Source organism: Dromiciops gliroides, chromosome 3 (assembly GCF_019393635.1).
Source record: "Dromiciops gliroides isolate mDroGli1 chromosome 3, mDroGli1.pri, whole genome shotgun sequence".
NCBI classification, from domain to species: Eukaryota; Metazoa; Chordata; class Mammalia; order Microbiotheria; family Microbiotheriidae; genus Dromiciops; species Dromiciops gliroides.
The window spans coordinates 211,391,271-211,416,994 of NC_057863.1; the positions used below are offsets into that span (position 1 = coordinate 211,391,271).

Genomic DNA, 25,724 nt, shown 5'->3' on the forward strand with positions numbered 1-25,724 from the left:
AAAATATCCAGGAGGAGGATTCAGTTATCAGTTGGCATTTTTCAGTCTTGAATGACTCCATGACCCCACTTGGGGTTTTTGTGGCAGAGATACTGGAGTGCTTTGCCATTTCCTTCTCCAGCTTATTTTACAAATGAGGAAAAGTGAGGCAAACAGGGTTAAGTCACTTGCTTAGGGTCACATATTTGGTAAGTGTCTGAGGCTAGTTTTGTTTTCCTCTTTCCTTTTTTTTTTTTGATCAAATAAAGAATGGTTTATTTATTTTATTGTTTGTTTCATAAAACCAACTTTTTGTTTTATTTATTAATTTAATTGTTTTCTAACTTTCAATTTTTTTTTGAGGCAATTGGGGTTAAGTGACTTGCCCAGGGTCACACAGCTAGTAAGTGTTAAGTGTCTGAGGCTGGATTTGAACTCAGGTCCTCCTGACTCCAGGGCCAATGCTCTATCCACTGCACCACCTAGCTGCCCACTTTCAATTTCATTAATCTTTCCTTTGATTTTCAGGATTTCCAATTTGATGTTTAGTTAAGGATTTTTAATTTTTTCATTTTCTAGTATTTTTAGTTGCATGCCAAATTCATTCTCAATTTTATTGATATAAGCAGTTAGGGATATAAATTTTCCCCTAAGTACCTCTTTGGCTGTATCCCATAAATTTTGATATCTTGTCTCATTATTGTTATTATCTTTAATGAAATCATCAATTACTTCTATTTATTCTTAGAGCCATTTGTTTTTTAGGATCAGATTATTTAATTTCCAATTTTTAATCTCTCATTTGTCCATTATTGAATATATTTTTACTGAATTATGATCTGAAAACGATGTGTTTACTACTTCTGCTTTTTTGCATCTGTTGTAAAGGTTTTATGGCCTAATACATGGTCAATTTTTTGAACTCAGTTATTTCTGAGTTCAGGCTCTGCACTCTATCCCCTGGACCACCTAGTTCCCTGAGAGAAGGATTTCTACATATAAAATGTTTTCAGAATGCTCAAGAAGAATGAAGCCTGAGAAAAGGATATTACTCGACATGCTAGAGAGAATATTTTCTGTTAATTGCTGGTCTCTTCCAATTGCAAATAAATTAAAGCTTAGTGGGAGACAAGGGATTGAATAGTCAAAGAAAAGTCATGTATAAAATGGTTGATACTTTTAGTATCAAGATTTAAAAGGGAAGAAAGTAAGGCCAGAAGTAGGTTTGTGAATTGGAAAAGCAGAGAAGGGTTGATTGAGAGGGGCCTGGCATTTCATAGCTACTTAAAAATGATTCCAGAGGATGTTAAAGATGAAGAATAGTTTTAGGAAGGGCAAGGTAGAGAGCAAAGTGTGCAATGATGGAGTAAAGCAATAGTTCTCAAAGTATCATTCAGGGATGGCTGTGGGTCCTTGAGACTCTTTGAAGGTCTTCAAGGTCAAAACTTTTCATAATAATAAAAATATCTTTATTTTCATTTCTAATATAATAAATATCAATAAATATAACCTAAATAAACAAAAGTTCTTTAGGGGACCCACAATAATTTTAAAAGTATAAAGGATTCCTTAGACAAAAAAAATAGAAGAATTTATTCCAAGGAAACACTAGCCCCCACTAGAGGAACAGGGAAATTTTGGGGATATTCTCCATGAGAAAGTAATTAATGTTATAACTACAATTAGTTCAAGAATTTGCTAAGTGAAGAAGTATTTGCACATTATCCCCTCTGTCTACCACCCATCACATTGACTCTGGGTCTCCTGGCCTCAATATAGGTTTTAAAACACATGAGAGTAAGGATGAAGAGAAACAGAAGCATTTTGGGATGATAGTAAATTACTACTCACAAGGCAGAGGAGAAAAAGATGGCAAAAAAGGAACAGTTTCAGTGTGTTAGCCTCATTTCCCCCTGTCCACCAATGAGAGAAAAACCACAAAGGGGTTACTTCTGGAAGTAAACCACAAAATGCTTTTCATACTCCTGACAAAGATTCAGAAAACCTTAGGGCTCAAACATATAGAGTTGGAGAATCAACTATCATCAGTAAGAAAATATATTGGTCATAGGAAAAGTTAGTAGTATAGCCAGGACTATACTCTCCCTTCTGTTGAACTTCCAAGCTGTCTTTGACTGGAAAATAGACTTACCAACATTTTGTGGATTCTGCTGCTCCAGGAGTTGTTTTCTGGCTGTGTTTGAAGGTGTTTTTTTGGGGAGTAATTGTGTCAGGAAGTCTGTGTGTTTACTTCCTTTCCTCCACCATCTTGGTTTTGCCAGCTGTCCATAACATTAAAACTGTTTTTCACTATTCAACAAAGGATTTAAACTATATATAGTTTATCTCTCTCTCTGTATATATACCTAGAACAATGATTTGCTCATATTAGATACTCAATAAAGGTCTTTGAATAAATGAACAGATGCTAGGCATGGATGCTTGTATATTGCAGCGAGAGAAAGGCTGAGAATGATTGGGACAATACGTGAATTCTAATGTCTTTTTTTACTTCAAACAGGTGATATGTACATTTCCTTTGTTTCTAATTTGACATTTCAAGTTTGCCTTCCATTTCATTATCCCCACTAGATAAACAGTCTTATTGTTGTAGCATGCTGAGTGGATGCAGCCCCACACTAACCCCTTAGATTGGCAGTGTTTTTATTATTAAACACTGTCAAACACTCAAGAAACATCTTAAGGGAAAGTGTTGCTATGAATAGTGACAGTGATGATTAATCAATACACACAAAACAAATCTGTGATAGCACTGTGCTTTGTGTTCAACAATTCCATGGTGAAGTCATAAAGAATGAAGGTTGAATAGAATGAGGATGAGAAAAGGAATTGTGAGTTGTGAATGAAGCACAGAGGAGGGTGAAGGGAAGGAGAAAAATCTTTAACCTGACATTTTTATAAATAACCTGAATTTTTATGAATTCTAATGTATGAGACAGGCATCTTATGGGTTATATTTAATTTTTTTTAGAGTATAAAATAATCAGTATTACCAGAAACATGGTGAAAGTCAGGAAATTTGAGTATTATACTCTGAAGCAGAAATGCCATTAATTACCCAATATTTAATCTGTTTATGTGGAGTTAAATGTTCAGATCAGTTTTGCTTGTATGAGCCCAAAGACAAAGAAGCAAAAATTATGTTTTCAAGAACTAATCATTAGCTTGGAGGGTGAATCTTTCTATATTACTGTAATGGACGATTGAAGGATACAACCTCCCTGTGCTATAAAATACAATATGGAATCCCTGCCAGAAGTTGGTGTTGCTTATGGATAACAAAAACTAACATCCATATAATGATTAAAGGTTTAGAAATTGCATTATATATATATATATATATATATATACACACACACACACATATATATATATATATATATATATATATATATATTACTGATTTATTCTTTACAATAGCCAAGTGAGGTGGATAATGTATTATCTCTATTTTACAGATGAGGAATTGGAAACACAGAGAAGATAATTTGTTCATGGTCAAACAGTTAGTAACTGGGATTTTTTTTTGGGGGGGGCAGGGCAATGAGGGTTAAGTGACTTGACCAGGGTCACACAGCTAGTAAGTGCCAAGTGTCTCAGGCCAGATTTGAACTCAGATCCTCCTGAATCTAGGGACAGTGCTTTATCCATTATTCCACCTAGCTGCCCCAGGAGTTTTTATTCAAATTTAATGTTTGCACAGCCAGATTCTCTTTCCTAGTTGTCAGATGCTTGGCAAATCACTTAATTTCTCTGAACCTCAATTCATTCACCTGCAAAATGGGGATAATAATAGCACCTAGCTCACAGTGTTATGAGGATCAAAACTGATAAAGTATGCAAAATAATTACAAACCTTAAGGCACTGTATAAATATGAATTCTTTTTATTTTCAATATTATATACCTTGCCTGTCCCAAGCATTAAAAGCAGGCGTCAGAATATTGACATGTGTATTTGCACATGGAGCTAGAGAACACAATATCTTTGGGCCTCAGTTTTCCCAAGTTAGGAGAAGGCCTCTGCATTTAAGAGGTGTTTAATAAATACTTATTGACTGACTGAGTCTAGTGAAACTAATGGCATGTTCTCACAATACTATTTTTAAATTAATAAAGTAATATACAGAATATTACAAATGAAATCTATTATATTGAAGTTCAGTTTTGATTTTTTTTCTAAATTCATGGACATCAGGTTAAGCGCCCTTTCCTTAAGACCTTGCAAGTAGGGGGGGCAGAGCCAAGATGGCAGAGGAAAGACATTAAACACACAGAGCTCCTGATACAATTACCCCAAAAACAGCAATAAAAGAACCCCTAGAGCAGAAAAACCCACGAAAATATGGGCTGAAATTATTTTCCAGACATAGATAGATTAAAGGGGACTGTACTGGACTGAGAGTAAAGTCCAACCCCAGGATTACACCAACAGAGACCCCAGGTGGGCCTCACCAGAGGAACTTAATCCCTGAGTCTCTGAATCAGCTGCAGCACCAGGATCTTCTAGAATTGTGCTTGTGGTTGGGAGAGAGGGCTTAAAGGCTCACTGGGGGGAAGTGCAGGGGTGGCAGTGAGACCTAGGGTGGAATTCCGTTGTCCCACCCCAGTAGGGAACCAAGAAAAAATCCTGAGCAGCAGGAGGCCCAGGTGGGGAAGGGGCACAGGCTCTTGTCGAAGCAAAAAACCACCACAGTGCTCTGCTGGTTAGTGAACTAGCAAGTTGGCTTGAGGTTATGTTTGAACCAGAGAACAGGTCAGGTGAGAGAAAAACCTTCCCTTCCTCAAACCAAAACACCTGGGACCCTCTGAAGCTGGGAACAGTAGTATAGCCTAGAAGCAAAGCCCCCCAGTGGGGAGGTAAAAGTCAAGTAAAAGGGGGCAGCTAGATGGCGCAGTGGTTAAAGCACCGGCCCTGGATTCAGGAGGACCTGAGTTCAAATCCGGCCTCAGACACTTGACACTTACTAGCTGTGTGACCCTAGGCAAGTCACTTAACCCCCATTGCCTGCAAAAAAAACAAATCAAGTAAAAGACAGCAAGATGAGCAAGCAAAGGAAGTTGAAAATTATAGAGTTTCTTTAGCAACAAGGAAGACCAAGTCGCACCCTCAGAAGAGGAAAACAACCTCAGGGTCCCTACATCCAAAGCTTCCAAAAAATATAAACTGGTCTCAGGCCATGGAAGCTCTCAAAAGGAACTTTGAAGAGAAAGTAGGAGAGATAGAAGGAAGATGTAGAGAAAGGGAGGAAATAATGGGAAGAGAAATGAGAGTGATGCAGGAGAGTTATGAGGAAAAAAGTCAATGGTTTGAAATGTCAAATGGAAAAGGAGATAAAGCTGTCTGATGAAAATAATTACCTAAGAATTAGGATTGAACAGATGGAAGCTAGTGACTTTATGAGAAACCAAGACATGGTAAAGCAAATCCAATTGAATGAAAAAATAGAGGGCAATGTAAAATATCTCCTTGGAAAAACAGCTGACGTGGAAAATATATCCAGGAGAGATCATTTGAAAATCATTGGACTACCTGAAAACCATGACCAAAATAAAAGCTTAGACACCATCCTCTAAGAGTTTGTCAGGGAAATTTGCCCTGATATTCTAGAAGCAGAAGCTAAAATAGAAATCGAAAGAATCCATGTATTACCTCCTGAAAGAGATCCCAAAAGGAAAACCCCCAGAAATGTTATAGCCAAAGTCCAGAACTCCAAGGTAAAGGAAAAAATATTGCAAGCAGCTAGAAAAAAAGGAATTCAAATACGGTGGAGCTCCAATAAGGATAAAACAAGATATAGCAGCATCCACATTAAAGGACCATAGGGAATGGAAAATGATATTCCAGAGGGCAAAGGAACAGGGACTACAGCCAAGAATCATGTACCCAGCAAAACTTAGTATAATCTTTCAGAGGAAAAAATGGGACTTCAATGAAAAAGAGGACTTTCAGGAATTTGTGATGAAAAGACCTGAACTGACCAGAAAATTTGACTTTCAAATATGAGACATGGGAGAACCATAAAAAGGTAAACAGAAAAAAGAAACCATGAGGGACATTAAAAAGTTAAACTGTTTACATTCATACATGAGAAAATAATACTTCCAACTCATAAGACACTTTTCAGTAAGGAATACACAGAGGACACAGGTCTGAACTGAATATGAAGGGATGGTATCTGTAAAGCATTTATTTTTGTGTATCCTTGTTCTTTGTGGAGCAAACATGGTGGGTTTTCTTATGTCTGGGGCCAGATTTGGGCTCAGGGCCTCCTGGGCCCAGAGCTGGTGCTTTGTCCACTGTGCCACCTAGCTAACCCATGATGACATCTTTAAAATAGGGTTGGAAGGTAAGAGGAATAGACTGGGGGAGGGGGAAGGGGAGAGGTGTAATGGGGAGAGGTAGCTCACATGAAGGAAACAAGAAAAAAGCTTATGCAGGGGAGGGGAAGAGGGGAAGGAGTGGGGGAGTGAGTGAATTATCATCATAATTGGATCAAAGAGGGAATAACATACATACTGAAGTGGCTATAGTAATATATTTCTGTCCTGAGCAAAAGTGGGAGGGGAAGGAGATGGGGGTGGTGGGGAGAAAAGGGGAAGGAGGGAAGGGCAGATTTTGAGGAGAGAAGAGTAAAAAGCAAATCACTTTCAAGGAAGGTGAAGATGTTCTGCATAACAGCACATGTATGACATATATTGAATTGCTTGATTGCTAGGGAAAGTTGAGGAGGGAGGGAGGAAGAAAAATTTAGAAAATAGAATTAGCTTAAAGACTTTAACCTCATCAGAGTAGGCTCAAGGAGAGAATAACCCCCACACCCAATTTGGAGGAATAATCTATTTAACCCTACAGGAAAGTAGGAGGGGAAGAAGATAAGGAGGAAAGGGTGAATGAAGGGAGGGTAGAGCAGGGAATGGGGCAGTCTGTAGCAAAACACTTTTGAGGAGAAATAGGGCAAAACAAGAAAGAAAATAGAGTAAATATCATTGGAAGGGAATAGGATCGAGAGAAATAGTTATGATGATTGACTACAATGGCAAAACGTATGGTACCTACTCTGTTGTGCTATTGTGAAGAAAATTATTTGTCAAGTTTAAGGTACTATATAAAAGTTATGATGAACAGGATGCTATCAGAGAAACTTGGAAAAACCTACATGAACTGAAGCAGAGAAAAATGTACTGTATACAAAATCACAGCATTAGTGTAAAATGATCTGTTGGAAAGCATATAGTTATTTTCAGTAAGGCAATGATCAAATATAACTCTGAAGAACTTATGAAAATTGCAATCCATCTACAGAGATAGAACTGATTGTATCTGAAAACAGACTGAAACACATTTTTTTTGACAATTCCTTAATCTGAAGTTTTGTTTGTATCTCTTTTCTCTCACAACCTAGCTAAGATAGAGTTGTTTTCCATGACTACTCACGTATAATCTATATTGAATTACTTGAGTTCTTGGGGTGGGGGTGGGAAGGGAGGGGGGAAGAGAAGTTGGAACACAAATTTTAAAAAAAAATTGATGTAAAAAAACACGACCTTGCAAGTAGAGTTAATTTAATTCTTTGTCCTTGTATATGTACAACCTCATCCAGTGTATGTCACACAGTAAACACTTAATAAATGATTGTTGATTAATTTATTGATCTGAGTCCATTATGGCTTTAAATATAAGATCCTATGATTCTCTTCTCTATTCAAGGTCGACTAGCACCTCATGTGTGAGAGCTTTCTGAACCCTTTTCAGGGCTGCTCTTCCAACTTTAGTGTCCGCCATCACCCAATTCTAACCTGTGGCTCCAAGAAACTGTAGCACATGCCATTCCCACAGATGGGCTAAACTAGGTTGAGGGTAATCCACAGGCCTCAAACCCATCAGTGGGTTAGGGGAATGTCAATCCAAATCATGTTAAGACTTCCCCTGGTATAATAAGCAGATGGAAACAATTTGTTTCAATGATGGTGGCTTAAGCAAGTGCTTAGAGCTCAATAAGACATCAAAGATGTCAAGTTGATCCACTGCATCCTGGGTCCTCACCACTCATCTTGATTTTAGTCCTTCCACTTTAATTAGATTACTCTAGAAGACAGAATAAGATTGATGATTCAAAAAGGAAGAACAAATAACAACAAACAGCTGCAGCTGTGTCTTTCACTGATCTCATAGGGTTTCTAATTTTCATGTGGAGATTTCATTCCAACCTTTACTATGATCTCCAGTACCACAACATCTTCTTCCTTCTAGACATCTCATAAACACTTTAGTTGCCTCAAATAGATTGCAATAGTAATAAGTAGATGGTCATCTATAAGGTATGAATGGAAGAGTGACAAGGAGTCTATGTCCTGAATACATAGCCCTTGTATTCAGACTAATTGTATATCCCTACCCATTAGGATAATTCCTCTAAGTTAGATAACAAAACTAGGAGCATTTTTCTTCCAATTACCACTATTGAGAGATGGTGTACATAGTAGATGTTAATTTGGTGAATAGGAGTAGGTGTGAGTATTAATGTATGGATTGGCATTATGATTCTGTTTTAAGGTTTGCAAATGCTTTAAATATATAAACTAATTTGAGTCTCATAACAACTCTCATGCTGGTGACTTTGGGGATAAAGGAGTCAAAACATCTGTGTTTTATTCCTAGTTCTTATATTAAATAAATATATGACCATGGTCATAATACTACACATCTCTGGCCATCTCCTATGCTTAGCGTGCATTCCCTCATCACCTCTGCCTCACAGAATTTCTCTGTTCCTTCAATATACAATTCAAGTAACCTCATCTACATAAATATGATGATTGCAACTGCAAGTTCCCTCCCTCTCAAACTACTTTGTATTGTTATTCTTATTTTTCTATGTTATTCTCCTTATTTTTGTTATGTGCATGCAATAATGACATATATGCACACACATGTGTTTACATGTATGAATGTACCTGGACAATAATGTATGCAAGTATCTTCTTGTCTCCAACATTATAATGTAAACTACTTATGAGTGAAGTTTATTTAAGTCATTGTATTTAAGTTATTTATATCCTCAATGCCTAGAACAGTTCCTGACCCATGGTAAGTACTCAATAAATATTTGATTTCATGAGACAGATTTTTCAGTTGTCCAATGTAAATAATGCTGATCCTACCTACCTCATAGGCTCATTTTTAGAATCTAATGAGAATTTAATATATGTGAGAGCCCTTCAGAAAATATAGCATTATTCAAATAAAAGAAATTAATCACACAAATAGCTTTCATATATTTTGCTTCACAATTAATTGATACTAGTATTATATGATACTAGCATTTGCTACACTGTATACAATGTATTTGCTAAATAATGATAGACAATGAAATTTGTTATTTGTGTACACAGATACAAACACATAAAACCACACACACTTGATTTAATATTTGACTAGCTTGGTTGATGACGTTATAGTGATGCTAAGGAGGTCAAACTCCTGGGTGGAATTCCCATGTGGAATAAAGCCTTAAACCCCCATCTCACAAATGCATGTCACTAGTTACAAGATTTATGTAAGTAAGATACTATGGATGTTTCAGAGTGGTTAACTAATGCTTTTTTGTTCAGTCATTTCAGTCATGTCTGACTTTTCATGACCCCATTTGTGGTTTCTTGACAAAAATACTGGAGTGATCTTCCATTTCCTTCTCCAGCTCATTTTACAGATGAGGAAACTGAGACAAACAAGGTGAAGGTGAAGTGCCCAGTAACTTCCTGAATTCAGGAAAATGATTCTTCCTAACTTCAGGCCTGTCACTTTATCTACTAAACCACCTAGCTGCCCTTAACCAATGCTATCAGAAAACTAATATAAACTAGATTACATGATTATGGTGGATTAGTAGAATTACTTTTGTAAAAGTATATGAATAAAGACATTTCTTACACTTAAAGCAATGATACTAAACACCTTTCTTATTAAAAGCACATTTTTGTGTAAATGTGCATGCTAATCTAAACTTATAGGGAACAAAAATATGTATCAAAGCTTAGGGTACTAAACTAGGAGTCAGGGGACCTGCTTTCCAGTTAATCTCTCCTCCAAAATCATTGTATGAGCTTAAAAATGTGACAACCGGGGTGGCTAGGTGGCGCAGTGGATAAAGCACCGGCCCTGGATTCAGGAGTACCTGAGTTCAAATCTGGCCTCAGACACTTGACACTTACTAGCTGTGTGACCCTGGGCAAGTCACTTAACCCCCATTGCCCTGAAAAAAAAAAAGAAAAAGATAAAAAATGTGACAACCTCTTTATTTTAGTCTTCTCATTTATAAAATTATGAATCTCTGTTTAACCAAGGGCAAAGTATTTTTATCAATTTGGGCCTCAATTTCCACAATCAAAAAATTATGAGGGGGGACAGCTGGGTGGCACAGTGGATAAAGCATGGTCCCTGGATTCAGGAGGACTAGAGTTCAAATCGGGCTTCAGAAACTTGACTTACTAGCTGTGTGACCCTGGGCAAGTCACTTAACCCTCATTGCTCCACCCCCCCCCCCAAAAAAAATTATGAGGCCCATATATAAGTCCTTAAAATCCCTTTTAACTTTAAAATTTGTAATTCTCTATTTCTGTAGCACAGGGTCCCATGGTTTTGCAGTTTCTAATCTTCAAGTCTACTCAGTTTCATTGAACTGTTGATCTAATCCTTTATTCAGAACCATAACCCAGAGTTCCCACTATAACAGAACAAGCCAGAAGACACAGGAATTCAAAGAAAAAGGCATTTGACTAAACTAAAATATGAAAACCCTTGCACAGATTCTAATATATCATGTGAAAGAGGTGACACTCCTTGAGCAAATCATTCTCTTCAGGTTTCATCTCAACTAAAACTCTTCTCACATTTCTCTTGGCTCAGTGTTCCAGCAACCTGCTAGTTCCTTAGTACTCATTCCATCCTGAAAGTTGATAATTACTTTCTCTCCCCAGAGTTGCAATTCTTGTCTACCACAAGACTTTTTTCTTGAGTTGCTTTTATTATCTGATGTAATAATCATCAATTATTGGAGCCTCTTCATCCTCCCCAGCTGAGTACTTATTTATCACTTATAAGACTACATTGGGACAATTTCAGCTCTTTTTTCAGTTAGGCCTACAGCCAAACTCAGCCAGAACATCAAAGAATCTCTTAGATCAAATTGGACTTTTTTTTTTAAGACAACCTCATTCAATGGTAATTCTACCTGACTGACTTGATATGTCGATTGAGATGAGAAAATTCTTTCAATTCCCATAATTTCTTTGTCAATTCCAGAGTCACGATCATCAAAATAATTAGCTAACATTTATATAGTACTTAAATTATCCTCCAAATTTAAAACACTAGAGGAGTAGGATGGGATTTATAAGTTTTGCCTTGTGCATCCACTGTTATACCCAAATCATTGCCTCCTGAGAATTCTATATCTCAACCAAGGTAGAAAATCAATAAAGAGATCCTTTTCAAAAAACAGAAGAAACTTCAAAGAGGACAAGTGAAAAATGAAGAGACTATATTATGACCACTATCCTTTGTGTTAAACAGAATGCATTTTCAAAGGCGCAATTATGTTAAATTTGCATTGTTTCAACCTGACTTAACTGACCAAATCACATTACATTTCAAAGTACAGGCAGTAATCATCATTATTTGAAGGAACTAAACATATGTTACCATTCACAGTTGTCTAATGAGGGCTCATTATTCAGCTCCAAAATGTTGAAACCGTTGCCATTAAACAGATGCCAAAGACACAGAAGCATAATGGCTCATGGACAAGAGAGACTGAAGGTGGAAGACCTGAATATAAAAGAATTTTCACAGTGGCACAAGGAAGGATGGAAATCTAATTATAATCATGTTATATTATTAGACATTCAGGATTGTCTTGTCTTTGAGTTAAAGAGAATGAATAATAGTCTTAAATCACTTTTAATCTGGCTCTTTTTTTCTTCTTACAGAAGCAAGATTTTGTTAGGTAAGGTACACGTTTGTTTCAAATGTTAAGTTCTAATTCACCCCACAACCTTATTCTAGTTGTGATTATATGAATTATATGAATATTATGTCTTCTAAGTTTCCTTCTTCTAGTCTCTCATACACAAAGATGAAGACTATGAATTTATTATATATGTAAGATAGGTCAATACCAAGTAATTTTATCTATAGCATTGTGTGACCTGTCTCATAATATTTTTTTTTTGATGACTCTCAATAGATTTTCCACATGACCTGAAAGGAATTATTGTAGGAGAGAATATACCCAGTTAGGGAAGATTAGATCAGTACCTGTAATGACACAGATGCAGTGAACTTTAGGGTCAGTGACTTTAGGTCCATAGCTAAGTTGTAAACAAACCAACAGGTATTCTCATTTGCAAGTAAGGGAGGAGAAATCAGGAAATTTGGAATAGCCCATAAAATTTAGAGGAAAATCTGATTCTGAACATATTAAATACAGAAATTAAAATACAACATAGAAATAGGTAGAAATATAGAAAAAAATTGGAATGTTGTTGGCAGCAATTAAGTTGTTCCCACCCTCTCTTTGACCTTTTTGCTTTGGCTCTTCTCAGACTCAGAACATATTGAAGTGATATTCTCCTCCTTTTCCTTTCTCCTTTCTCTTTTTCCTTCAGAAGTAACAATTTGTGAACATGACCAGGAAACCATAGGCAAGGTCTGTGGGAAGAAAAAAAAATAGGTTTTACTAATTCCCCTTTGAAAATGGTTTGGATTGAGTATAAAACATGATTTCTAAAAAGAAGTTCCGTCACTCATATATTTTCTAAGGACACTTTGATTTCAATAATTGAAAGTAGAGTTACCCTTTGAGGTCAGGTGTCTATTAAATCACTAATCCCAAACTGATCTTCAGGGTTTGTAGAAACATTTTGGTGCTATAGAAATAAAAAGATTCCATGACATAGTTGTTTATAAAAGAACATTCACAGAAGAACATTAAGAAATAAAAAAAAAACTTATTGAATGATTGGACAGGAACAGAGCAGTAACTCAGATTATGACTCAGGATGCTACAATTCAGAGGGTGCTGACAGTTTTTGTATTCCTTCAAATGACAGATTGGGTGGGTAGCCAATATCCTTGGGACATAACTTCCTTTTCCTAGTGGCTAGTGCTGAGGAACTTCTTGCTTATATCCACAGCTAACCTATCTCTATTCACTTTTCCTATCCTGGTTATAGTCTCAAAATCGCTCTTTTTCCTGAGTAAAGTCTGCCATAGCATAGGCATGTTCTTACCTCATCTAGAATCAAAGAAGAAAATCACTACCATATCTCCTCGTCCTATCACAATCCTTCTCCAACCTACTGACCATTCAATTACCCTAACTTTTCATGGGGATTATGGCAAAAGTCTTCAGCTACTCAATGGGATATAAGTGGAGTATTTTACAGGTAAATGCTAAAGCACAATGAAGTTAAAGTCTAAATCAGATAGAGGTGGGATTCTGAGAAATTCCTACATTCAAAATGAACTCTTCCCTCATTAAAATATTTCTTGTCCCTGTCAATTGTCTCCTGTGCTGTATCCTCTCACTATAAGGCCTTGTGTCTCAAGACTCACCACTACTACCATAAGCACCAGCTTCCTATGTGCTAAAATGACCTAGTAAGGAAAAAGATTCCATAGAGGATCTGTTGCCCAGATCTTCATATTTCAGTTTGTTTTAGAGTTACAACACCTCCAGTGGGTACATAGTATCTTTAAAACTGTCCTAAGGATATAGTCCTGGAAGAAAGAAAGCTAGACTGATCTTGACTGTATTGCTGTATAACCTCTAACTCAGAAAACTCTGGAAGCAGAATAATTATGGAGTAGCTCATGATTTTTTTTTTTTTTTTTGGTGAGGCAATTGGGTTTAAATGACTTGCCCAGGGTCACACAGCTAGTGTGTTAAGTGTCTGAGGCCATATTTGAACTCAGGTCTTCCTGAATCCAAAGCCAGTGCTCCATCCACTGTGCCACCTAGCTGCCCCTAGCTCATGCTTTTTTTTTTTTTTTTTTTTTTTTTTTTGCTGAGGCAACTGGGGCTAAAGTGACTTGCCCAGGGTCACACAGCTAGGAAGTGTCAAGTGTCTGAGGCCGGATTTGAACTCAGGTACTCCTGACTCTAAGGCCACTGCTCTATCCACTGCACCACCTCAAGCTCCTCCCCTCCCTCCCAGGCTCAGCTCATGCTTTTTAAAGCCTGTTTATAGTGGATAGTGAGAGGGGGAACCCTAGAGTCATAGGAACTTGATTTTATTAGTGCTTTCTCCAACTTTATCAGGATGTCTGAAAGGATGATGTATCAATTTGAAGAACAGATTTGCTCTAAATTCTCTGAACTTTCATGGATAACTAAAACATCTAAGACAGTTACCTGGGTAAATTAGGAAGGGAAAAATTATAATTCTGATAATTAACATAATAATTTAATTTACATTGTGCTTTGAAGTTTGCCAAAGCTTTCCTTTTTTTTTTGCCAAAGCTTTCCTAACAAGCAACCATTAAAATAACTTAACTTAGTCTTTGACTGCATTAAGAAAAAAGAGAATCATAACCTCAAGGAATGTGGAGGCAGTAGTTTCCCTGTATCTTTCTCAAATATTGTATTCAGTTCTGGGAGTCTTATTTTAATAAGAGCACTGATAACTTGGATTTTATCCAGAGAAAGGCAATAAAGATGATGAATGGTCTCAAGTTGATGTCATATGATAACAATTGAAAGAATGAATAGCAATTCACTTCTGTAGTATGTTTTCCTGTGTTGCACAGTTTTAATGCCCAAAACCAAATAGTTTGTTTTTGCTTAAACTTTTGCTTGTCCAAAAAAAAAAAAAAAAAGGACATGGTTATGACAGTGGAATTTTATATAGTGAGTCTTACTTAAACAGGAAGAGAGGAAGAACTTTGGAAGCTGTTGGGGAAATTTTTAAGTCTGACGGAAGAACAAAAACAACAAAGTTTCCAGGCTGAAGCAAATAGGTTTATTGAGAGAGGGTTAGTCCCCCAACAAAGCCAATAGGTTTATTGAGAGAGGTTTAGTCTCCCAATAAAGCCAGTCATCCAGGCATTGGACCTGAAAGACCTAGAATTACAAAATCCATGGGTTTATATACCCTTCCAAAAGTTACAGTTATACAACATTTTATTAATCTTTATTAGTTGTGCTTCTAAAATTAGAACATATTCTTATGAAATATGAGGAGCTACCTAAATGACAATAAATGTCAACATTATGATGACAATAGGGCGGGTCATTGTCAGGCCACTGGTCAAAAGAAAAGTATGTCACTCGTGGTTACTAAAATATAACATTGCTGACTCCTATATCTTGTGATATTACTTAATCTTTGACATTGGAAACTTAGGAAATATGAGGAAAGACTTAACCTTTGACCTTATGTAACTGTAACAAAATAATATCTAAATATAATAAATCACAATTTTTTAGTTAATATATTGATTATTATTTTAAATCACTTATAACTATGGTGAATCTCTTGTTACTAAGGGATGGGGAAAATATCACTCACAAAGCAAAGTGATGTAGTGACAAGCAAAATGGACCAGAAAAAGTGATTTCAAATTCTGGCTCTCACACTTACTATGTGACCATAGCCAGGCATGTCATTTAAATTTGCCAAGTTTCTATTTTCTCATCTGTAAAATATAAATAATTATATTCACCATACTTACTTTACTCAGTTCTTTTGAGAAAAGTGCTTTGTAGAACTTAAACTCTCTATAAATGTGGGTTGTTATTATCATCAGTATAAGTATGCTTTAAAGGAAGAAAAAGACAAGAATTTTATGTTTTGTCCATGTTGACACAATGCTGTTCCTTAATTTTCTATGTGTTAATTTCTTTTTCTTTCTTTCTTCTTTTTTTTTTTTAGTGAGGCAATTGGGGTTAAGTGACTTGCCCAGGGTCACACAGCTAGTAAGTGTTAAGTGTTTGAGGCCGGATTTGAACTCAGATACTCCTGACTCCAGGGCCAGTGCTCTATCCACTGTGCCACCTAGCTGCCCCTATGTGTTAATTTCTAATATTGAAACGGATATTTTCTAATTTTTAATTAGCTAATTGTTAATGAGATACTTGCTAATTGTTTATTCTTGATTTATATGAATTTTCATTTTCCTTAAAAAAATCATATTATTAAATTGGGGCTATTGCTAAAGATATTGAATCTTAATTTGGGTATGAAAAAGAGGATTGAGCTAGAAATTAAAGGAAACCATGGCTATCTCTTTAACACATGGCTTGTAAAGAAAACAGATGGTAATGTAATTTATCTATGATCTGCCTTTACCTTGGAAGACTACCTATCTATATTATGTTAGGAGATGATTTCATAAATGTGTGTGGCCAATTTAATCTTCATTTCATTTCCAGCTTTGGATAAGACACAGTGCATTAGAAAGTGAAAACTCAAAGTTTAAAGCTTATATAATCATAGATTTCTAATATCATAGATATATAATCATAGTCCAATCCCCTCAATTTTCAGTTGAAGAAAGATAGGTCTTAAGTGATGCCCTCTGTGAGGGGCCTATTACTTGTTCTGTAGTTGATAAATGACAAAGCCAAGATTTGAACCCTGTTCCTCTAATTGCAAATCTATCATTTTTTCCACTAAACCATGCCTCTTTTTGGAACTAGTAATATGCTGGCATAGTCTTTGAAAAGACCACATAACCTGTACTTCACTATGAGAATTGATCTAATATCTTAGAAGACTGGACAGAAGTGACTAATATCAGAATGAAAAAGTAAAAGAGATCTTTACTGCTACAGAAATTAATGTAGAAAAATGAAAACATTTCAAAACCTTCTATTTCAATTTCCAAAAGAAATTTGGGATTGGATGCCCTGAGAGTTTAGGTAAACCACAAGTACCCATGGGGTGTTAGCTTATCAACTTTTTTATCAAAGGAAATTACGTAAAATAAGGCATTAATATCTATCTTCTCCCTGTACTTGAAGGAACACAGAACCTTTCCATCTGTCTTGCAGCTGAAATCACCCATATATATGGTTAAATGTGAGCTCTTTGAGAGAAAGGACTCTATCTTTTTCCTCTTTATCCCCAGCACTTTGTACAATATTTTCTGTTATAAGAATTTAATAAATGCTTCATTCACTGATTCTTTCAACTCGCGTCAGAATGAGTTGAAGGGAAATGTGTGCCTTTGAAAATTGGTATTTTCATGGTAGTCTCCTAAATATAAGAATAGAAAATTACCTTTTAAAATCAATGCTTGGAGCAACTAGGTGGCACAGTGGATAAAGCAGTGGCCCTGGAATCAGGAGGACCTGAGTTCAAATTCCGCCTCAGACACGTGACACTTAACTAGCTGCGTGACCCTGGGCAAGTCACTCGACTTTCATTGTCCTGCAAAAAAACAAAAACAAAAACAAAAACAAAACATTTGTTTCTGAAACTTTACTTTTTGTTAATTGCTACTTCTACTTTTTAGAATTTCTCAACAACAGTCAGGAAAACACAAGGAAATTGGAAGACTTTAATCTTCCAGAGTATTGTGTTGGACCCATCAGGTTTCTTTAAGATTCTTCTAGAACCTAGTACACATAAACAAAAGCATACTAAACCCTATGTTATCCCATAATTTCAGTCATATTTATATGTGATTCAAAATTACTCTGTTACCTTTATCATTTTATTAATACAAACAATTTGACCAAGTTATTGTTAGTTCCACAGTTTATTTGGGTATGATACATTTTGTTTTCTAGACCAATGATTTCAATATTCAAGTGAGTATCTGGTATGGAAACTCCCTCTAACAAAGGAGATTAACAAGTTGTCTATAACTTATAATCTTAGTTATCTAGAGCAATTGTAGTTTAAGTGACATGTCTGTGGTCACACAGTTGGTATGTGTCAGAGGGATCCAGGTCTGACTGACTTCAAGGCCAGTCCTCTATTTACCTTACAAGCCCTACTAACTCTCATAAGGCATGACAGGTGGTCAAAAATCTGAATAACTCAGACTCAGAACCTGAAGCACCAAAATAAAGGAGATATAACATCTTAAACTACATCTTCTTTTTTCTTTGGCATCGGTATTAACAAAAAGCAAGGACATCTTTGTCAACCTTATCAGTTTTAAGAGAAGGAAGAGAACTATTTACCATCATCATCATCATTAGCAGGGCTCCCTTGCTATTCAGAGGCAACACAGCTTTTAAATTCCCTTGAAAATGATTTTTTAGGGGACTTATGTACCAGATGTTATTTTTAGAATTTATGGTACTAAAACAAAGAGAAAGGAAACTTTCATGTACCTATAATCTCAAGAGACCTATCCTAGAATTACATAAAAACCTGGAAACAAGTAAATTGTCATGGTTCTCATTATTAACCAGGAGTCTTATATAATTAGTGAATATTTTTTAGAAAGATAGCATCATAAAAAAATGAAAACTATCTTTCTTTTTCTTTTTAAAAAAGTTCATAAACTAATTGCCAGCATTAGAACTATGGTTACAAATATGACTAATATTTTAGTAAACTGGATTGAAATACAAATCTCATTTTTTATTTGAGGAACAAAAAGGTAATTATTAGTTGGGATGTATACCACCTTATGCTATCATTATTAAATCATTATGCCCCCTCAAAGTTGTAACTTAAATATACCTGATTGAATCTCAACTTCATAGGCAACCTATTTTACCACACTATGCTAGGAGGTTTATTTTTTTAAAATGGTCTTGGGTTATATATCCACATTATTTTCTCTTCTTGTTGTAAGCTACCTTTTATTATACAATATGAATAATCCATTTACAGCATGCTGTTTTATAATGAAATGCTGTAGAGATAGCTGTATTTATAACTATACAACAGCTTACTGAGGTTCTAGCATGCTGTGTAATGCAATACTAATTAAAATTTTTATTTTAAATTTATCCCAGTGAGATCAATTCAGTGCAATATTACAATATAACATTTAAATAGAGAATAATAGCATTGTACCCTAAGTTTTCTTTAGTAAAATCGCATATATGAAATGTGCACCCTAAATATCAATAGGATTTTAGGGAAAATTCCAGATATGACAGTAGCATATGATTTCAGAGGAAATTTCCATAAAGGCTATTGGCCTGAAGGAAAGAATTAAAGCATACTGGCATATTTACCTACATTTTTTCTTCCAATCTCATGGGGACTGCATTGACATAAGAATAAACAAAAATACCCATCTCAGTCTTATTTGTTTTAATATAGGAGATCACATGTTGATGGCTCTTTCCCCAAATCAGTGCCTCCCCAAAACTTATTTTAGAGTTATCTAGAGATGATGGCAGTGAACAGTTTCTTTCTTTCTTTCTTTCTTTCTTTCTTTCTTTCTTTCTTTCTTTCTTTCTTTCTTTCTTTCTTTCTTTCTTTCTTTCTAAATGGGGCAGTGAAGGTTAAGTGACTTGCCCAGGATCACACCGCTAGCAAGTGTCAAGTGTCTGTGGCCAGATTTGAACTCAGGTTTTCCTGAATCCAAGACTGATGCTTTATCCACTGTGCCACCTAGCTGCCTCCAAGGGAGTGAACAGTTTCACCGAAAAGTAGTTCTCAAATATGTGAAAGGATAAAGTAAAGGATAAAGACAGAAAAATAATGGGATGTAATTGTTTAAATCAATATAATAAATTGATAATAATGGTTTTAATAAAGCCACCAATAAACATGTATATGTCAGACACCACACTACATGGTAAAAATTCAAAAAGAGGCAAAAGATAGCCCCTGATCTCAGAGGAGTTTTCAATCGAATGTAGAAAACATGGAAAACAAATAAATAAAAAAGACCAAGTTATATATAAGATACATAAGAAGTCATTAACAGAGGGAAGATACTAGAATTAAGAGGTTTGGAGAAGGTTTCCAGTAAAACAAGGAATTTAAATTGGAACTTTAAGAAAGGTAGAGAGATAAGAGGCAGAGGAGAGGAAGCAGAATATTCAAGGGGAAAAGGAACAATAAAACTGAATGCCCAGAGTAAAGAGATGGGTAGCTGTCCCATTGGAGTAAGAGAAGGGTCTGGTGTATCTTTACAAAACAAAGAAAGGGAAGGGAGTTACAAAATAAGGGGAAATGCAAAAACTGGGGCCAGATAACTAAGAAGGGATCTTTGATAACTGGGTATCAGTAGGATATACTTTTGCTATAAAAATATAATGGAGATGACATGAGCAAAAAGCTACTTATATGCCTATTATTTCAAGTCTATAAAATCTTTGTGAAACTAGTCTATACATTCACTAATAAGTTGATGAAAACAAGAGAAGGAAACAGGAAAAATTTAGTGCAAGACACAATAATTGTGTGTGCATATAAAATGTACAGAGATAATATATTTTACATTTATTTACATATATTATACATGTATTTATTTTATAGAAGATAAACTATATGTGTACCATTTAAAAATTATATCTATCTAAGTCTATCTAGATATATAGATCCATGAAAATAAATCTATGCATGTAGATAGATAGAGATAGAGATAGTTACATCCTTAAAGTCACACAATTGCCTGAGGGCAAAGAAAATATCAAATTCTATTGTTTCAAGTATTCGCTGCTGTGGGTTTTTTTTTTTTAAGACATTTTATTCAATAGGACAATAAGTTACTTTTAAGGGTCTTGTTCATCACACAAAGTGTCTCCCACTCAGATGTTATAAAAATAAATTACTCAGGGGCAGCTAGGTGGCGCAGTGGATGGAGCACCGGTCCTGGAGTCAGGAGTACCTGAGTTCAGATCTGGCCTCAGACACTTAACACTTACTAGCTGTGTGACCCTGGGCAAGTCACTTAACCCCAATTGCCTCACAAAAAAAAAATAATAAATAAATTACTCAATGGCAGATGTGAGATAGCTTTATTTAATAATCTGCTTAACCTTAATCTCAACCAAAGTATAAACCAAGGAAATAGGGTTCTTTCAGATGCTCGCTAGTTTCAAGGAGGATATCAAACATAGTCTAAACAGAAGAACAATTCTTTATAAATTGAATACTCCTATTCAGAGATTAGACTTTTTTGATTACTCTCAGTGCTGGAGAAGTCTAAAGACATCTCATTGAAATCTATAGTAATTATGAGGAAATTAGTCTATCCATACCTAAAAAAAAAAAGTAGATAAGAAACATCTATGCATGGTTATGGGATGATAGGTTTACAGGTTTAAGGAACTTTAATGTCATATATTTGAAATATGTCATTGTAAAGCTGCAATATTAACCCCTGGTCAAATAGTAGCAACTGACAGAGCCAGAATTCGAAAACAAATCCTAAACTCAATGTCCTTTTTGCTGCACCAAGATTTCTTCTGTTTTTAATCTAGATAATTATCACAGATTATCACATAAAGTTGAACAGGCAGTCCACTAAATGAATCTAGCAATCCACTGATTAGTCAATCAACAAGCATTTGTTAAGATATTTTCATGTAGAAGTGCAATGCTAATTGCTAAATTTTAAAGAACAAAAGTAAAATTGTCCCTATCCTTAAGAAACTCACATTCAAATGGGGATGGAAACATATGTACATGAAAATATGCAGAATATATAAAGGGAATATAAATTAATTAGGAGAATGGTATACTAAGAACTGTAGGGAATAGGAAAGAATTCATAAAAAAGGGAATATTTCAATTAGTATTAAAGGAAATTTGAGAGTTGAAGAAATGAATACTCTAGTCATGAGGGACAGTCAGTGCAAAGGCATCAAGAGGACAGACTAAGTGTCATATGTGAGGAATAATAAGTTGGCCAGTATAGCTAAATCGCAGCATGTTATGTAGGTGTATGATAAAATGAGCGCATCTCTGTGACTCTTAAGAGTCAATTGTTTAATTTCCATTGTGAGTATTTTTATGCAGGAAATTAGTAATTATTATAAGTCAGGGCTTGCTTTATTCATTCGTTGATTATTTACATTTAAGAAAGAATTGGATAAAATAAGAATTCATCTATTAATTCATATTGAAAAAAACTGAAATAAATAATTATGATTAAACTTAAAAGTGCGTTCTATTTAGACAGCCAGATGTTAAATATTTACCAGAACATATCTGGGTAAGAGAGGTAAAATGTAAAGAACCCTACAAAATTAGGAAGGGAAGAGATTTTAAAGAGAGTTAAATGTCAATGAGATAAATTTATATTGGATAGTAGAAAGAAAATAGAAAAACTATAATTTGTTGTGTATATGGAGGAAAGGAGTAACATGATTAGACCTGAACTTTAGGGGAAAAAATCTTTGCATATGTAGAGGATAGATGGAAGTAGGGAGAAATTTGAGACAGAAAGATCAATCCAGGAAAGAGAGGAGATCCTGAACTAGGATGGTGATTGTGTTAGTGGAAAGGGGGTGGGGGGACACATGTTAGTTAAATAATAGAGCAAGAAACAAGATTTGGCAAATGTTTAGATAGGGTACATGTGGGTAATTTAGGATTTACCAAAGATACTATGTTATGAACCTTGGCATCTGGTGATAGTGGTACACGTGGATAATGGTAGGGAAATGTATATAGGCATATAAATGTATATATGCATCGATATGTGTACATGTGTATATGTTTACCTTGTATACATATACAACACATATATAGATATATATACACATGTGTATATTTATACAACTGCATGTGTGTATGCATATATACATACACATATATCTATGGCATCTTCATAGAAATTATAATTGAATGACCCATAGTAACTGAAGACATCAAAGAAGAGAGGGTAGAGAGAAAAAAGAAGAGGGAATTAGTTGAGACTCATCAGCCCACCAGTGGTGACTGACCCTGCCCTGATTCCTTCCCACTGCAAAGGCTGACTGTCCCCAAGGAGAAGAGAATCAGGTCAAATCCTCAGGAGAGCAGAGGGTTGAGGGGCACAGAGCCAATGCACTAAGCTCATTTTCCATCCACCTCTCTCACCCCAAGTACACACTGCACTCCATGCAGGACCAAGATGGGAAATAGAGCAGAAGAGGATTATAACTTTATCTTCAAGGTGGTGCTGAAAGGGGAATCTGGACTGGGGAAGACCAACCTGTTGTCAAGATTCACATGAATTATGAGTTCAGCCATGACAGTCAGACAACCATTGGGATGGAATTCTCTACTGTAACTGTGCTGCTAGGAACAGCTGCTGTCAAAGCCCAAATCTGGGACACAGTTGGGCTGGAGTGATGCCATGCCATGACTTCGCGTATTATAGAGGTGGCAGTTGGGACCTTACTGGTATTTGACCTAACCAAACACCAGAACTATGCCAAGGTAGAGCGCTGCCTGAAGGAGCCATATGACCACGCAGAGGCCACCATCGTTGTCATGCTAGTGGGCAATAAGAGTGACTTGAGCCATGCAAGAGAGGTGCCCACTGATGAGGTTCGAATGTTTGCTGAAAATAATGGACTCATGTTTATTTAAACCTCAGTTCTTGACTACACTAATGTTGAGCTGGCTTTTGAAACTGTCCTCAAAGAGATTTTCAGCAAGGTGTCCCAACAGTGGCAGAACAACCAAACTGGACAAGAGCTGGGGTTTCAGGAGAAGAAGGCTTGCTGTATCAGCCTCTGAAGCCAGCTGGTGATCTGAGTATCTTGGCCTTAGCTTCTCCTGTTTGACTTGAATTTCTTATCATTCTCCCCTCATGAATCTCATCCCTAGACAAATACCCCTTCAGTTGCACCCTCACTAAGCAGAAGTAGAGGGCAGGGACACAAATGTCTAAAAAGCCATTCCTAGTTGGTTTTGGGGATCTGTGACTGATCACTTTCTTAGTGTTAGGGGAGTTTCTATATCCTGATTCCACACCCCTTCCCTGTCACTCCTCTACACACAATTAATTAGCTCCTGGGATATTTCTTTGCCTGTCCCTAAGCCCCTTGCTCTCACTCATCCAGGAATCCAGGATTCTATTGCCTGCTTTTTTTTTTTGGCCGTGTTCTCCTCCAGGAATGTTCCCCTATCCCCATCCCACTGGATATGACAATAAAACTGTTTTGTAACAAGGAAAAAATGAGAAGAGGGCTCAGCAAAAAGTCTTGAGATACATCCACATTTATTGCATGCAATATCTATAATGAATCAGGAATGGAGACTGAAGAGAATTAGGAGACAGCAGCATACCCCAAATTGAAAGAAAAGAGAATATCCAAAGGAATAAAGTAGTCATAATCCTAGGAGTTTCAGATATGTAGTTTAAGTATAAAGTGAAGACTTTAGTTGAGAAGGTGAGGGAAGGAATACTATTGGAGCCTTGGAGAGGAAAGTGAAGATTTGGAATAGCTTCACATACGGAGGAAGTATAATAATTAGAGCCCAGATTCCAATAGGAATAAAACACTATTACATTACTTGGGAAATTTTAAAATGATTACTTTTTAAAACATTTTCAAATCATTAAATTATTTTATTGAAATATTTGATATGACCCCATTTCTGAATATAATCTCTCCTCAACTCCCCTGAGAACTTTTCCTTATTAAAAAAATACAAAAGAACATCAAAATAAGTAATTCAGCAAAATTATTGAATATATTACGTATGTTTAATAGTATATGCAAAGGTAAATAACCATTGTCCCTCACCTCTGCAAAGAATTGCTTTCAGAATGTTTTCAATGTTCACAAACTGCTCACTGGTGCAAAATAATAATAGCTAGTATTGATATAGTGTCTCAAGGTTTGTAGTGAATTTTAACCCTTGGACATAGGTATTATTATTATCTCTACTTTACAGTTAAGGAAATTGAATAAAAAAGATGTTAAGTGGTTTGTCCAAGGACACACAACTGGTAAGTATCTGAGACTGGATTTGAATTCATGTCTTCCTCATTATAAGTCCAGGGTTCTATCCACTGTGTCATTTAGGTACATTATTTTTAGCATCGGTATTTTTATATTGATGAAATAGGGCTTAAAATCATGGACTACAAACAATCTTAAAATAAATAAATAAATATATGTATGTATATATGTGTGTGTGTGTGTGTGTGTGTGTGTGTGTGTATTTATATATATAAAATAGTGGAATGACCAACCACTAGTTGGTGCAGTAGATAAAGATTCAGCTCCCTGAATACAAGTTTGGCCTCAGACACTCACTAGAAGTAAGAGTCAGGGCAAGTCCCTTAACCCTGTTTGCCTCAGTTTCCTCATATGTTAAATGAGCTAGAGAAGGAAATGACAAACCACTCCAGTATCTTTGACAAGAAAATCCTAAATGGAGTCATGAAGAGTAGGACATGACTGAAATGACTGAACAAAATGCAATGACACATCTTGAATACATGCAAAATGAAATGAGGAAACAAGGCATAGATGAACAATATAATCAAGAATACATGTAACCATTGAAAAGGGATGTAGAATGTTCACATGGTAAAAATAAGATATGAGACAAAAAAGTCATAGCTACATTGGAATGAAAGAAATGCCTCAAATGCATTGGGCAAATCATTTATGCAAGCAAAACGCATGCAAAATGAGATACATGTAGGTGTGTTGCTATTAGGTCATGGATCCTTGAATTATTTAAGTAATAGTTTAAAATCTTCCATCAAAGAAAACAAGAAACTGGGGGGAAATTACAGAAAATTTCTCTGATAAAAGCCTATTTTTCAAATATATAGGGAACTGGGGG

The 25,724-nt window shown here is 35.7% G+C and overlaps 1 pseudogene; it reads left to right on the plus strand.

The window, feature by feature from the left end:
- Positions 1 to 23,046: 23,046 nt before the first annotated feature.
- LOC122745818 lies at positions 23,047 to 23,657 on the plus strand (annotated as a pseudogene).
- The last annotated feature ends 2,067 nt before the right edge of the window (positions 23,658 to 25,724 follow it).